This window comes from Lethenteron reissneri, chromosome 55, assembly GCF_015708825.2.
Source record: "Lethenteron reissneri isolate LAM-NWPU_2019-01 chromosome 55, ASM1570882v1, whole genome shotgun sequence".
Taxonomy (NCBI): domain Eukaryota; kingdom Metazoa; phylum Chordata; class Hyperoartia; order Petromyzontiformes; family Petromyzontidae; genus Lethenteron; species Lethenteron reissneri.
This window is the reverse complement of record NC_083833.1, coordinates 9,456,300-9,471,147: the sequence shown is the minus strand read 5'-3', so window position 1 is coordinate 9,471,147 and position 14,848 is coordinate 9,456,300. Positions and strand designations below refer to the sequence as shown.

Below are 14,848 nucleotides of genomic sequence, written 5' to 3'. Positions count from 1 at the left end.
CCGACCTACTCACTCACTAACTCACCCACCCACTCACACATTCACCATTTTATCTACTAATTCACACACGCATTTACTGATTAATTTGCCAAGTCACCCAGTAACTCACTCACCCACCGACTTACCCATTAAATCCCCCACTCATGTATCCGCCCACCTACCCACTCACTAACTCACCCACCCACTCACACATACACAATTTTTCCCACTTATTTACCCACGCATTTACTAATTAATTTGCCAAGTCACTCAGTAACTCACTCACCCACTGACTTACCCACTAAAGTGCTTACTCATCCACTCCCTAATTCAGCCACCCAGTGACTTGATCATTAACCTTGGCTGACTGAAAAGTGTGTCCGGGTTTGGTGACCAGTAGAAAAGGTTGCAACCCCTCGACTCATTCACTCACCCACCCAAGCACGCATTCACTCATTAATTATCTGATCTCTTTGCCAAATCACTCACCCACCAACTCACCCACCATCCAGTCATTCACCCAATCATTCAGCCACCCACTCACCCACCCATCCAGTCAATCACCCACACATTCAGCCACCCACTCACCCATCCATCCAGTAATTCACCCACTCAATCACCCACTCACCCACCCACTCACCCACCCACTCGCCCACCCACTCGCTCACCCACTCGCTCACCCACTCACCCGTCTACCCATCTTCTCACTCACATAGGCTGACTGGGTTTGGCCGATAGTGGAAACGTTGGCGATTGTCGGCATCGCCCGATTGCGCAATCAATAGTCGATATCCACCTTGTTTATATTTAGCGCGTCAAGCCCTCAAACTTCAGAAGGGACCTCGTGGCGCAACGGTAGCGCGTCTGACTCCAGATCAGAAGGTTGCGTGTTCAAATCACGTCGAGGTCAGGAGCTGGTTGAAGTGTTTTTTGACATTCGCCTCCCTGCTTCTCTCCTGTTGCTTCTTCCATAGATTATTTGGTAGTGAACTTCAGGAAAATGAATACATTTTAATTATCATGTTTTTAAATCATTTATATTAAGTTCGCTTGCTTGCGTGCTTGCTTGCGTGCTTGCTTGCGTGCTTGCTTGCTTACGACCGTGCAAATCTTTCGGTCGTTTTTTAACCCACTTCCCGTGATCCAATCGAGCTGACATTTTCCACACAGACTCGTTATGACAGACAATTAATGTTCGTGAAAAAAAAATTCAAAAATTTTACACTTCTTAGGCAAAACATTTTTATTTTACATTTATTCAAATAGAACTCATTCATGGCTTTGGCTGAACGTCACAGTATAGGAGCCCAGAGCGTAACACCTTCCACAGGCCGTTGCGGAGTAGCGCAGTTGGTAGCGCCCTTGCTTCCCATGCCAAAGGTCGCGGGATCGATCCCCGCGTCCTCCACAGGCGAATATATTTTAAATCCTTTATATTAAGTTCGCTTGCTTGCTTAGGACCGTGCAAATCTTTCGCTCGTTTTTTAACCCACTTCCCGTGATCCAATCGAGCTGACATTTTCCACACAGACTCGTTGTGTGTGACAATTAATTTTCGTGAAATTTTTTTTCCAAAATTTTACACTGTTTAGGGAAAACAAATTAAATATTTAATTACCAATTGCTTAATACTCGCAGACAATCATCTGACCCATAGATTGCAGCCATCTCAAGCCAGAGGACGAGAGGACTCTAGCCGCCACGCATATAAAGGATTTAGAGTGAAAAACTTTGTTTTTACGTGTTTACTTGTTTTGTATCGACGCTGACAGGAAGGAATGGTCCTAACGAGATTTGAAGCTTTCGTGACTGCAGGAATTACTCTTTGGTTCTTTCGGTAAAGTCACGTAGAAATAAATTAAATTTTATAATAATAATATAATACGACATTTCGATTGCAACACACGGTGATGGTTGCTTGTGTTGCAATCGAAACGTCGCGTTTCATTATTTTATTTTATTTTTTTCCGCGTGACTTTACCGAAAGAACCAAATAGAAGGAATTGTCATCAGTTCTGGTGAAAAATTCGTAACGAATACACCAATTGTCAGGCGCTGACGTTCAAACCGCACGGCAGCTGCCTGAAGTCGCAGCTTGTTACGTTTGCCCTCGTTTCTCAGTTCAAGGTTGGGTTCTATTTACGCATTCATTTGCCAAGTCACTCAGTAACTTACTCACCCACCGACTTACCCATTCAAACCACACTCACTTATCCGTCCACCTACTCACTCACGACCTCACCCACCCACTCACACATTCACCCTTTCATACACTAATTCACCCACGCATATACTGATTAATTTGCCAAATCACTCAGTAACTCACTCACCCACTGACTTGCCCACTAAAGCGCTTAGTCATCCACTCCCTAATTCAGCCACCCAGTGACTCGGTCACTAACCTTGACTGACTGAAAAATGTGTCCGGAATTGGTAACCAGTGGAAAAGGTGGCAACCCCTCGACTCATTCACTCACCCACCCACTCACGCATTCATTCATTGATTATCTGATCTCTTTGCCAAATCACTCACCCACCAACTCACCCACCCGTCCAGTAATTCACCCACTCAATCACCCACTCACCCACCCACCCACTCACTCACCCACCCACTCACTCACCCATCCACCCACTCACCCATCCACCCACTCACTCACACTTCCACCCACTTACCCATCCACCCACTCACTCACCCACTCACCCACTCACCCACTCACTCACCCACTCACTCACCCACTCACTCACCCACTCACTCACACTTCCACCCACTTACCCATCCACCCACTCACTCACCCACTCACCCACTCACCCACTCACTCACCCACTCACTCACCCACTCACTCACCCACTCACTCACCCACTCACTCACCCACTCACTCACCCACTCACTCACCCACTCACTCACCCGCCCGCCCGCCCACCCATCTTCTCGCTCACATAGGCCGACTCGGTTGGGACGATAGTGGAAAAGTTGTCGATTGTCGGAACCGCCCGATCGTGCAATCAATAGTCGATATCCACCTTGTTGTTTATATTTAGCGCGTCAGGCCCTGACACTATAGAGGGGACCTCGTGGCGCAACGGTAGCGCGTCTGACTCCAGATCAGAAGGGTGCGTGTTCAAATCACGTCGAGGTCAGGGTCTTGCTTAATGGCTTTTTGACATTCGCCTCCCTGCTTCTCTCCTGTTGCTTCTGCCATGGATACTTTGCCAGTGAACATCAGGAAAATGTATCTATTTTATGACAATTGGTTCTTTACCCTTCTATCTGGCAACAAAACTGACACCTTTTTGCAAGGAGTCATGTTTGCAAAAAGGTGTCAGTTTTGTTGCCAGATAGAAGGGTAAAGAACCAATTATCATATTTTTACTGGCAAATGAGGTCCCCATAGTGTATCTATTTTAATTATCTTTTTTTTTTATCGACACTGAAAGGAAAGAATGGTCCTCAGTTCTGATGAAAGTTTCGTAACGAATACACCAATTGTCACGCGCAGACGTTCAAACCGCACGGCGGTAGCCCTCGGTAGCAGCGTGGTAGGTTTGCCCTCGTTTCTCAGTTCAAGGTTAGTTCCTGTTCACTCATTCATTTGCCAAGCCACTCAGTAACTCACTCACCCACCGACTTACCCATTCAATCCCCCACTCGTTTTTTCGCCCACCTAATTACTCACTCACCCACCCACCCACACATTCACCCTTTCATACACTAATTCACCCACGCATATACTTATACTGGTAGGAACCTCCTGGTTACACCAGCCCACAGGGGATTATTGTGTCCGTCCATCCGTCCGTCGTGCATCCAAAAACTGGAAGGGGTGGGGCTGGGTGGAGAGGGTGGGGAGGGGCTGGGTGGGGAGGGGCTGGGTGGGGGGGGGCTGGGTGAGGGGTGGGAGAGGTGGACCTGGGTGGGGAGGGGCTGGTCACCCCGTGGTGCCCTTATAAAACTCAACGTTTAACCTACTCACGCCGGCTTGTGCCCGCCCTCACAGTCGGCCATATTTGCGGAATACACCACGCCGCCGTTGACCCTGGCCATTGACCGAGCAACCCAACGTTCCTACCAGCTCCCTCCGCTGGAATGTGTTTAATTTGCCAAGTCACTCAGTAAGTCATTCACCCACTGACTTACCCACTAACACGCCTACTCCTCCACTCCCGAATTCAGCCACCCAGTGACTTGGTTACTAACCTTGGCTGATTGAAAAATGTGTCCGGGTTTGGTGACCAGTGGAAAAAGTGGCAACCCCTCGATTCGTTCACTCACCCACCCACCCACTCAAGCATTCACTCATTAATTATCTGATCTCTTTGCAAAAATCACTCACCCACCAACTCATCCACCCATCCAGTCAATCACCCACTCATTCAGCCACCCACTCACCCACCCATCCAGTAATTCACCCACTCGCCCACCCACTCACCCACCCACCCACTCACCCACCCACTTACCCACCCACTTACACGTCCACTCACCTCACTCACATAGGCTGACTGGGTTTGACCGGTCGTGGAAAAGTTGGCGCTTGTCTGCATCGCCCGATTGCGCAATAAATAGTCGATATCCACCTTGTTGTTTATATTTAGCGCGTCAGGCCCCTAAACTGCAGAGGGGACCTCGTGGCGCAACGGTAGCGCGTCTGCCTCCAAATCAGAAGGTTGCGTGTTCAAATCACGTCGAGGTCAAGAACTTGCTTAATGGCTTTTTGACATTCGCCTCCCTGCTTCTCTCCTGTTGCTTCTGCCATGGATACTTTGCCAGTGAACATCAGGAAAATGTATCTATTTTAATTATCATGTTTTTTTTATCGACACTGAAAGGAAAGAATGGTCCTCAGTTCTGATGAAAGTTTCGTAACGAATACACCAATTGTCACGCGCAGACGTTCAAACCGCACGGCGGTAGCCCTCGGTAGCAGCGTGGTAGGTTTGCCCTCGTTTCTCAGTTCAAGGTTAGTTCCTGTTTACTCATTCATTTGCCAAGCCACTCAGTAACTCACTCACCCACCGACTTACCCATTCAATCCCCCACTCGTTTTTTCGCCCACCTAATTACTCACTCACCCACCCACCCACACATTCACCCTTTCATACACTAATTCACCCACGCATATACTTATACTGGTAGGAACCTCCTGGTTACACCAGCCCACAGGGGATTATTGTGTCCGTCCATCCGTCCGTCGTGCATCCAAAAACTGTAAGGGGTGGGGCTGGGTGGAGAGGGTGGGGAGGGGCTGGGTGGGGAGGGGCTGGGTGGGGAGGGGCTGGGTGGGGGGGGGCTGGGTGAGGGGTGGGAGAGGTGGACCTGGGTGGGGAGGGGCTGGTCACCCCGTGGTGCCCTTATAAAACTCAACGTTTAACCTACTCACGCCGGCTTGTGCCCGCCCTCACAGTCGGCCATATTTGCGGAATACACCACGCCGCCGTTGACCCTGGCCATTGACCGAGCAACCCAACGTTCCTACCAGCTCCCTCCGCTGGAATGTGTTTAATTTGCCAAGTCACTCAGTAAGTCATTCACCCACTGACTTACCCACTAACACGCTTACTCCTCCACTCCCGAATTCAGCCACCCAGTGACTTGGTTACTAACCTTGGCTGATTGAAAAATGTGTCCGGATTTGGTGACCAGTGGAAAAAGTGGCAACCCCTCGATTCGTTCACTCACCCACCCACCCACTCAAGCATTCACTCATTAATTATCTGATCTCTTTGCAAAAATCACTCACCCACCAATTCATCCACCCATCCAGTCATTCACCCACTCGCCCACCCACTCACTCACCCACCCACTCACTCACCCACCCACTCACTCACCCACTTACATGTCCACTTACCTCACTCACATAGGCTGACTGGGTTTGACCGATCGTGGAAAAGTTGGCGCTTGTCTGCATCGCCCGATTGCGCAATCTGTATTCGGTATCCACCTTGTTGTTTATATTTAGCGCGTCAGGCCCCTACACTACAGCGGGGACTTCGTGGCGCAACGGTAGCGCGTCTGACTCCAGATCAGAAGATTGCGTGTTCAAATCACGTCGAGGTCAGGATGTTGCTTAATAAATTTTTGACATTTGCTTCTCTCCTGTTGCTTCTGCCATGGATACTTTGCCAGTGAACTTCAGAAAAATTAATCTATTTTAATTATCATGTTTTTTTATCGACACTGAAAGGAAGGAATGGTCATCAGTTCTGGTGAAAGTTTTGTAACGAATGCACCAATTGTCAAGCGCAGACGTACAAACCGCACGGTGGCAGCCCTAGGTCGCAGCGTGGTACGTTTGCCCTCGTTTCTCAGTTCAAGGTTGGTTCCCGTTCACTCATTCATTTGCCAAGTCACTCAGTAACTCACTCACCCACCGACTTACCCATTCAATCCCCCACTCTCTTATCCGCCCGCCTATTCACTCACCCACCCACCCACTCACACATTCACCCTTTCATACACTAATTCACCCACGCATATACTGATGCTGGTAGGAACCTCCTGGTTACACCAGCCCACAGGGGATAATTGTGTCCGTCCGTCCGTCGTGCATCCAAAAATGGGAGGAGAGTGGAGGGTGGGGAGGGGCTGGGTGGAGAGGGGAGGGTGGGGAGGGTCTGGGTGTAGAGGGCAGGGTGGGGAGGGTGGGATGGGGAGGGGCTGGGTGGGGTGGGGCTGGGTGGGGCTTGTCACCCCGTGGTGCCCTTATAAAACTCAACGTTTAACCTACTCACGCCGGCTTGTGCCTGCCCTCACAGTCGGGAATATTTGCAGAATACACCACGCCGCCGTTGACCCTGGCCATTGACCGAGCAACCCAACGCTCCTACCAGCTCCCTCCGCAGGAATGTGTTTAATTTGCCAATCCACTCAGTAACTCACTCACCCACTGACTTACCCACTCACCCGTTTAGTCATCCACTGCCTAATTCAGCCACCCAGTGACACGGTCACGAACCTTGACTGACTGAAAAATGTTTCCGGGTTTGGTGACCAGTGGAAAAGGTGGCAACCCATCGACTCGTTCACTCACCCACCCACTCAAGCATTCACTCATGAATTCTCTGATCTCTTTGCCAAATCACCCACACACCAACTCATCCACCCATTATCATGTTTTTATCGACATTGAAAGGAAGGAATGGTCATGAGTTCTGGTGAAAGTTTTGTAACGAATACACCAATTGTCACGCGCAGACGTACAAACCGCCCGGCGGCAGCCCAAGGTCGCAGCGTGGTAGGTTTACCCTCGTTTCTCAGTTCAAGGTAGTTTCCTGTTCACTCATTCATTTGGCACGCCACTCAGTAATTCACTCACCCGCCGACTTACCCATTTAATCCCCCACTTGCTTATCCGCCGACCTACTCACTCACTAACCCACCCACCCACTCACACATTCACCATTTTATCTACTAATTCACACACGCATTTACTGATTAATTTGCCAAGTCACCTAGTAACTCACTCACCCACCGACTTACCCATTAAATCCCCCACTCATGTATCCGCCCACCTACCCACTCACTAACTCACCCACCCAATCACACATACACAATTATTTCCACTTATTTACCCACGCATTTACTGATTAATTTGCCAAGGCACTCAGTAACTCACTCACCCACTGACTTACCCACTAAAGTGCTTACTCATCCACTCCCTAATTCAGCCACCCAGTGACTTGATCATTAACCTTGGCTGACTGAAAAATGTGTCCGGGTTTGGTGACCAGTAGAAAAGGTTGCAACCCCTCGACTCATTCACTCACCCACCCACGCACGCATTCACTCATTAATTATCTGATCTCTTTGCCAAATCACTCACCCACAAACTCACCCACCATTCAGTAATTCACCCACTCAATCACCCACTCACCGACCCACTCACCCACGCACTCACCCACTCACCCACTCACCCACCCACTCACCCACCCACTCGTTCACCCACTCACCCGTCTACCCATCCTCTCACTCACATAGGCTGACTGGGTTTGGCCGAGAGTGGAAACGTTGGCGATTGTCGGCATCGCCCGATTGCGCAATCAATAGTCGATATCCACCTTGTTGTTTATATTTAGCGCGTCAGGCCCCTACACTGCAGAGGGGACTTCGTGGCGCAACGGTAGCGCGTCTGACTCCAGATCAGAAGGTTGCGTGTTCAAATCACGTCGAAGTCAGGAACTTGCTTAATACGTTTTTGACATTTGCTTCTCTCCTGTTGCTTCTGCCATGGATACTTTGCCAGTGAACTTCAGGAAAATGAATTTCTATCTAATTATCATGGTTTTTATTAATCAGTTTCAGTTTTCATTTCATTTATTTGGTATAGCCCTGTGAGCCATTCGGCTCTTGAAACGGGTGCAACCGCAACAAACAAAAAAACAAAAACATGTACAAGAAAACATCTTAAAGTGACTATGCGCAAACAGAAAAATTCAGGAAAAACAGCAAAAATCTTCCAGAAAAAAAACACCGTACACCAACGCTTATCGACTCTGAAAGGTAAGAATGATCATCAGTTCTGGTGCAAATTTCAATGCGAATGCATCGATTGGCACGCGCAGACGTACAAACTCCACGGCGGCAGCCCTCGGCCGTCACGTGGTACATTTGCCCTCGTTTCTCAGTTCAAGGTTGTTTCCTGTTCACGCATTCATTTGCCAAGCCACTCAGTTACTCACCCATCGACTTACCCATTAAATCCCCCACTCACTTATCCGACCACCTACTCACTCACTAACTCACCCACCTACTCACACATTTTCCATTTTATCTGCTAATTCACCCACGCATTTACTGATTAATTTGCCAAGTCACTCAGTAACTCACTCACCCACTGACTTACCCACTAAAGCGCTGACTCATCCACTCCCTAATTCAGCCACCCAGTGACTCGGTCACTAACCTTGACGGACTGAAAAATGTGTCCGGGTTTGGTGACCAGTGAAAAAGGTGTCAACCCCTCGACTCATTCACTCACCCACCCACTCACACATTCACTCATTAATTATGTTATTTCTTTGCCAAATCACTCACCCACCAACTCACCCACCATCCAGTAATTCAGCCACCCACTCACCCACCCGTCCAGTAATTCACCCACTCAATCACCCACTCACTCACCAAATTCACGAACCCATCCAGTCATTCACCCACTCACCCATCCATCCAGTAATTCATCCACTCAATCACCCACTCACTAACCCACTCACTCACCCACTCACTCACCCACTCACTCACCCACTCACTCGTAAACCCATCTTCTCACTCACACAGGCTGACTGGGTTTGGCCGATCGTGGAAAAGTTGGCGATTTTCGGCATTGCCCGATGGTGCTAAGTCGATATCCACCTTGTTGTTTATATTTAGCGCCTCGGGCCCCTACACCATAGAGGGGACCTCGTGGCGCAACGGTAGCGCGTCTGACTCCAGATCAGAAGGTTGCGTGTTCAAATCACGTCGAGGTCAATAATTGGCTTTATTTTACATTCACCACCCTGTCACGCCTCTGTTGCAACTGTCACGGTTGCCGTGCCAGTGAACTTGAGGACAATCTAAATGTATATTTACGTTATTATCTTTATTCTGAAAGTGAGGCAACGACCGCCGATTCCGGTGAATTTTTTGTAAACGAACGCACCGACTGACAAAGTGTGAATGCCCACACTTTGTCCCACCGCATGATGAGACTGGGTCATCAATTACCCAGACTGCTTTACTCTGAACTCTACCAAGTGCAGCGAGGTAGGAGCTGGTTGCTCCACCACAGATGTGGCAACAGGATTCCAGCTTCGGTCGGAATTTGTGCTTCGTGTGGAAATAGAAGTCAAACGAAGCCTCCGGTAAACCACGTGCCTTCTCTGTGGCTGCCCCCACTCTGAACCCCTCCCCTCTCCCCGCCCACTGTGAAAACAGACTCGTCTCCTCCTCCACACAACAGCAGCAGCAGCGTCAGGGCGATGATTCTGCCTCTTCCTCCCGATCCTCCTCTATCTCCCTTTGCTCCCATTTCTCTGCGCATTCTCCATCGTTCTCCTCTCACTCCACAATCATTCTCCCCTCTCTTCGCTCTCCCGTTCATTTTTAGTTTCTTAGTTTTCATCACATCATTGACTCTTCTCCCCTGCCCGTGTTGGCGTCACGGGTACAATGTTGCTCTTAAGGGGCAATGATTATTCGAAATGAAATGAGGATTTGTTCAGAGTTAGTTCATGAACATAAATTACCTTGCATTTGTTCCCAGTCAAGAAAACATTCTCCACTGGTTGGTAAATGAAGGGTTTAGTCTTCTGTCGGCGCCGCATCTGTTTCAGAGAAAGTTTCGCGTCAAACTTGGCTCCAGGTCGAACAGAGTGAGAGATCTTCGTCGGTCGATAATCAACATCCCTCGTGCTGTGTGCAGTGAATATATAGGGGGCCTCGTGGCGCAACGGTAGCGTGTCTGACTCCAGATCAGAAGGTTGCGTGTTCAAATCACGTCGAGGTCATAACGTGTTTTTTGACCTTTTTTACATTTGCGTCTTCTGTCGCTAATGCCTGTCTTACCATGCTCGTGAATTTCAGGAAAATCTAAATATGTTCCATAACAATTGTTTATCGAATCTGAAAGTCAGGAGTCAATCGGTGGAATTATTGTAAAGAACGCACCGATTGGCACGCATCAACTACGGCCTACTCTCCCATACAGCATATACATCTTGGAACAGGTGAGAGTACCCACACGTCACTTTAGCGTTTTCAATCAGAGAGAGCTGGATCATCATGTGCCCTGACGGCTTTACTCTGAACTCATTCCAGTGCAGCGAGGCAGTAATTGTGTGCTCCACCCCAGATTTCAAAGCAGGTCTCCAGCTGAGGCCAGAATTCGTGCTTTGCACATCTATTCATACAAGTTACCCCACGTGACTTCTGTGAACCACGTGGCTTCTGTGTGGCCACCCCCACTCTGAGCCGCTCTCCCCGCCCACTGTGAAAACAGACTCCGCTCCTCCTCCCTGCAGCAGCAGCGTCAAGATGCTGCTGCTGCTGCAGCCTCTTACTCCCTCCCCCCCCTCCCCCCCTCATTTGTCTACGCTTCTTCGCAATCCTTCTCATCTTATTCCCCATTCTTTCTCCCATCTCTCTTCCCTCTCGCGTTCCTTTTGTTTTTCCCATTCATCATCACATCATTGACACTTCTCACCGTCCCGTGTTGGCGCCACGGCAACAACGTTGACAGCTCGCGGCAATACTTACTCGAAATGAAATGAGGATTTGTTCAGAGTTATTGTATGGAAATAAAATTACCTTACGTTTATTCCCAGTCAGATAAAACATCTTCCAGTGGTTGGTGAATGAACGGTTTGGTCTTCTGTCGGCACCGCATTTGTTTCACAGAAAGTTTAGAGTCAAACTTGGCTCCACGTCTCACAGAGAGAGAGAGGTTCCTTGTCGGTCGATAATCAACATCCATCGTTATGCGCGGGGTGGACATCGTGGGGACCTCGTGGCGCAACGGTAGCGCGTCTGACTCCAGATCAGAAGGTTGTGTGTTCAAATCACGTCGAGGTCAGACCGTGTATTTTTTGCTGTTTTGAAATCGCCTCTTCGACCACGACTGCCACGGTGACCATGCGCGTGAATTTCAGGACAATAAAAATATGTTCCATGACAATAGGTCTTCGAATCTGAAGATCAGGAAGCGGTCGGTAGAATTCGCCGAAAGAACGCAGCGATTGGCACTCCCAAACTGCATGGCCTCCTCTTCCACACAACATATACATCTTGGAAGAGGTGGGAGAACCTACACTTTACTTCCGCGTACTGAATCAGAGACGGCTGGATCATCATTTACAGCTTTATTCTGAACTCTGTCCAGTGCAGCGAGGCAGTACTTGGGTGCTCCACCCCCAGATTTCAAACCAGGTCTCCAGCTGAGATCAGAATTCGTGATTTGTACATCTATTCATTTTATTCACCACACGCCTTCCGTAAACCACATGGCTTCTGTGTGGCCACCCCCACTCTGAACCGCTCTCTCTGCCCACTGTCAAAACAGACTCCGCTCCTACTCCGTGCAGCAACAGCAGCAGCAGAGTCGAGGCGCTGCGCCTGCAGCCTCTTCCTCCCCCCCCCCCGCTCCTTCTCCATTCTTCTCCTCTCATTTCCCATTCTTTCTCCCCTCTGTCTTACCTGTCCCATTCCTTTTGTTTGTACATTCATCATCACATCCTTGACTCTTCTCACCGTCCCGTGTTGGCGTCACGGCAACAACGTTGATAGCTCGCGGCAATACTTATTCTAAATTAAATGAGGATTTGTTCAGAATTAGTTCAAGGAAATAAAATTACCTTATGTTTATTGCCAGTAGAAAGAAAACATCTTCCAGTTGTTGGTAAATGAACGGGTTGGTCTTCTGTCGGCACCGCATCTGTCTCAGAGAAAGTTTCACGTCAAACTTGGCTCCATGTCTAACAGAGAGTGAGGTTCTTTGTCAGTTGATAATCAACATCCCTCGTGCTGTGTGCGGTGAGCGTCGTGGGGACCTCGTGGCGCAACGGTAGCGCGTCTGACTCCAGATCAGAAGGTTGCGTGTTCAAATCACGTCGAGGTCAGACGGTGTTTTTTTTGCTGTTTTGAATTCGCCTCTTCGACCACGACTGCCACGGTGACCATGCGCGTGAATTTCAGGACAATCAAAATATGTTCCATGACAATAGGTTTATCGAATCTGAAGATCAGGAAGCAGTCGGTGGAATTTGCCTAACGAACGCAGCGATTGGCACTCCCAAACCGCATGGCCTCCTCTTCCACACAGCATATACATCTTGCAAGAGAGGTGAGAGTACCCACACTTTACTTCAGCGTACTGAAGAAGAGACGGCTGGATCATCATTGACCCTGACGGATTTACTCTGAACTCTATCCAGTGCAGCGAGGCAGTAATTGGGTGATCCACCCCAAGATTTGAAACCAGGTTTCCAGCTTAGGTCAGAATTCGTGCTTTTAACGTCTATTCATATAAGTTACCCCACGTGACTTCTGTGTGATCACCCCACTCTGAGCCGCTCTCCCCGCCCACTGTGAAAACAGACTCCGCTCCTCCTCCATACAGCGGCAGCAGCAGCGTCAAGTTGATGATTCTGCATCATCCTCCCAATCCTCCACTCTCTCCCTTTGCTCTCATTTCTCTGCTCCTTCTCCATCGTTCTCCTCTCACTCCACATTCATTCGCCGCTTTCTTCCCTCTCCCGTTCATTTAGATTTTGTCAGTCATCATCACATCCTTGACTCGTCTTCCCTGCCCGTGCTGGCGCCACGGGCACGACGTTGCAAGTTAGGGGCAATAATTATTAGAAATTAAATGAGGATTTGTTAAATTGGTTATTGAAGATGAATTACATTACATTTATTCCCAATCTAAGAAAACATCTTCTAGTGGTTGGCTAAATAAACAGTTTGATACTTCTTCGGCACCGCATCTGTCTCAGAGAATTTCTGGCGTCAAACTGGAACCCATGTCTCACAAAGACAGAGCGAGGCTCCTTGTCGGTCGATAATCAACATCCCTCGTGCTGTGTGCGGTGAACGTCGTGGGGACTTCGTGGCGCAACGGTAGCGCGTCTGACTCCAGATCAGAAGGTTGCGTGTTCAAATCACGTCGAGGTCAAGAACTGGTTGAAGTGTTTTTTGACATTCGCCTCCCTGCTACTTTGCTGTTGCTTCTGCCATGGATACTTTGCCGGTGAACTTCAGGAAAACTAATATATTTTAACACATCCTCCTGTGCTACATCACTCAATCTCTTTTTTAATCATCATGTTTTTTTATCGACATTAAAGGGAAGGAATGGTCATCAGTTCTGGTGAAAATTTGTAACGAATACAACAATTGTCACACGCAGACATTCAAACCGCAGGTCAGAATCCGTTTTTTGTCCTTTTTTACATTCGCGTCTTCTGTCGCTAATGTCATGGCCAGCATGCTTGTGAATTTCAGGACAATCAAAATATGTTCCATGACAATGAAAATTCCATGACAATGGTTTATCGCATCTGAAAGTCAGGAAGCAGTCTCGGGAATTCGCCTAAAGAATGGCCGACTCTTCCACACATCATATCCATCTTGGAAGAGGTGGGAGAACCTCCACTTTACTTCAGCGTACTGAATCAGAGACGGCTGGATCATCAATAACACTGACGGCTTTACTCTGAACTTTACCCAGTGGAGCGAGGCAGTACATCTATTCATTTCCATCACCGCACGCCTTCTGTAAACCACGTGGCTTCTGTGTGGCCACCCCCACTCTGAACCCCTTTCCCCGCCCACTGTGAAAACAGACTCCGCTCCTTCTCCAGCTGCCTCTCCTTCCTTCATTTCCACACGTGTCAAACTGGGGTCCATGTCTCACAGAGAGAAAGGCTCGCTTGGTGATAATCAACACTTGTTTCAGTCAGCCAAGGTTAGTTACCGAGTCACTGGGTGGCTGAATTAGGGAGTGGATGAGTAAGCGATTTAGTGGGTAAGTTAGTGGTTGAGTGAGTTACTGAGTGACTTGGCAAATTAATCAGTAAATGCGTGGTGAATTATGAGATAAAATGGAGAATGTGTGAGTGGGTGGGTGAGTTAGTGAGTAGGTGGGCGGATAAGTGAGTGGGGGATTGAATGGGTAAGTCGGTGGGTGAGTTAGTTACAGAGTGGCTTGGCAAATGAATGAGTGAACAGAACCCAACCTTGAACTGAGAAACGACGGCAAACGTACCACGTGGCGGACCTAGGGCTGCCACCGTGCGGTTTGTACGTCTGCGCGTGACAATCGATGGATTCGTCACGAAATTTGCATCAGAACTGATGACCATTCCTTCCCTTGTCGATAAAAAACATGATAATTAAAAACAT

The 14,848-nt window shown here is 48.7% G+C and overlaps 1 protein-coding gene and 10 non-coding genes across 11 annotated transcripts in view; all 11 read left to right on the top strand.

Annotated features, from left to right (window-relative positions):
• LOC133356795 (uncharacterized) overlaps positions 1–14,848 on the top strand; it is a 492,315-nt gene that overhangs the window by 463,602 nt on the left and 13,865 nt on the right. The window lies entirely within an intron of this gene.
• TRNAW-CCA (transfer RNA tryptophan (anticodon CCA)) lies at positions 818–889 on the top strand. The gene has a single exon. It is a non-coding gene; the product is annotated as a tRNA-Trp (tRNA).
• TRNAW-CCA (transfer RNA tryptophan (anticodon CCA)) lies at positions 3,046–3,117 on the top strand. Its single transcript has one exon. It is a non-coding gene; the product is annotated as a tRNA-Trp (tRNA).
• TRNAW-CCA (transfer RNA tryptophan (anticodon CCA)) lies at positions 4,597–4,668 on the top strand. The gene has a single exon. It is a non-coding gene; the product is annotated as a tRNA-Trp (tRNA).
• Positions 5,961–6,032, top strand: TRNAW-CCA (transfer RNA tryptophan (anticodon CCA)). The gene has a single exon. It is a non-coding gene; the product is annotated as a tRNA-Trp (tRNA).
• On the top strand, positions 8,077–8,148 carry TRNAW-CCA (transfer RNA tryptophan (anticodon CCA)). Its single transcript has one exon. It is a non-coding gene; the product is annotated as a tRNA-Trp (tRNA).
• TRNAW-CCA (transfer RNA tryptophan (anticodon CCA)) lies at positions 9,368–9,439 on the top strand. The gene has a single exon. It is a non-coding gene; the product is annotated as a tRNA-Trp (tRNA).
• On the top strand, positions 10,387–10,458 carry TRNAW-CCA (transfer RNA tryptophan (anticodon CCA)). Its single transcript has one exon. It is a non-coding gene; the product is annotated as a tRNA-Trp (tRNA).
• TRNAW-CCA (transfer RNA tryptophan (anticodon CCA)) lies at positions 11,451–11,522 on the top strand. The gene has a single exon. It is a non-coding gene; the product is annotated as a tRNA-Trp (tRNA).
• On the top strand, positions 12,493–12,564 carry TRNAW-CCA (transfer RNA tryptophan (anticodon CCA)). Its single transcript has one exon. It is a non-coding gene; the product is annotated as a tRNA-Trp (tRNA).
• On the top strand, positions 13,548–13,619 carry TRNAW-CCA (transfer RNA tryptophan (anticodon CCA)). Its single transcript has one exon. It is a non-coding gene; the product is annotated as a tRNA-Trp (tRNA).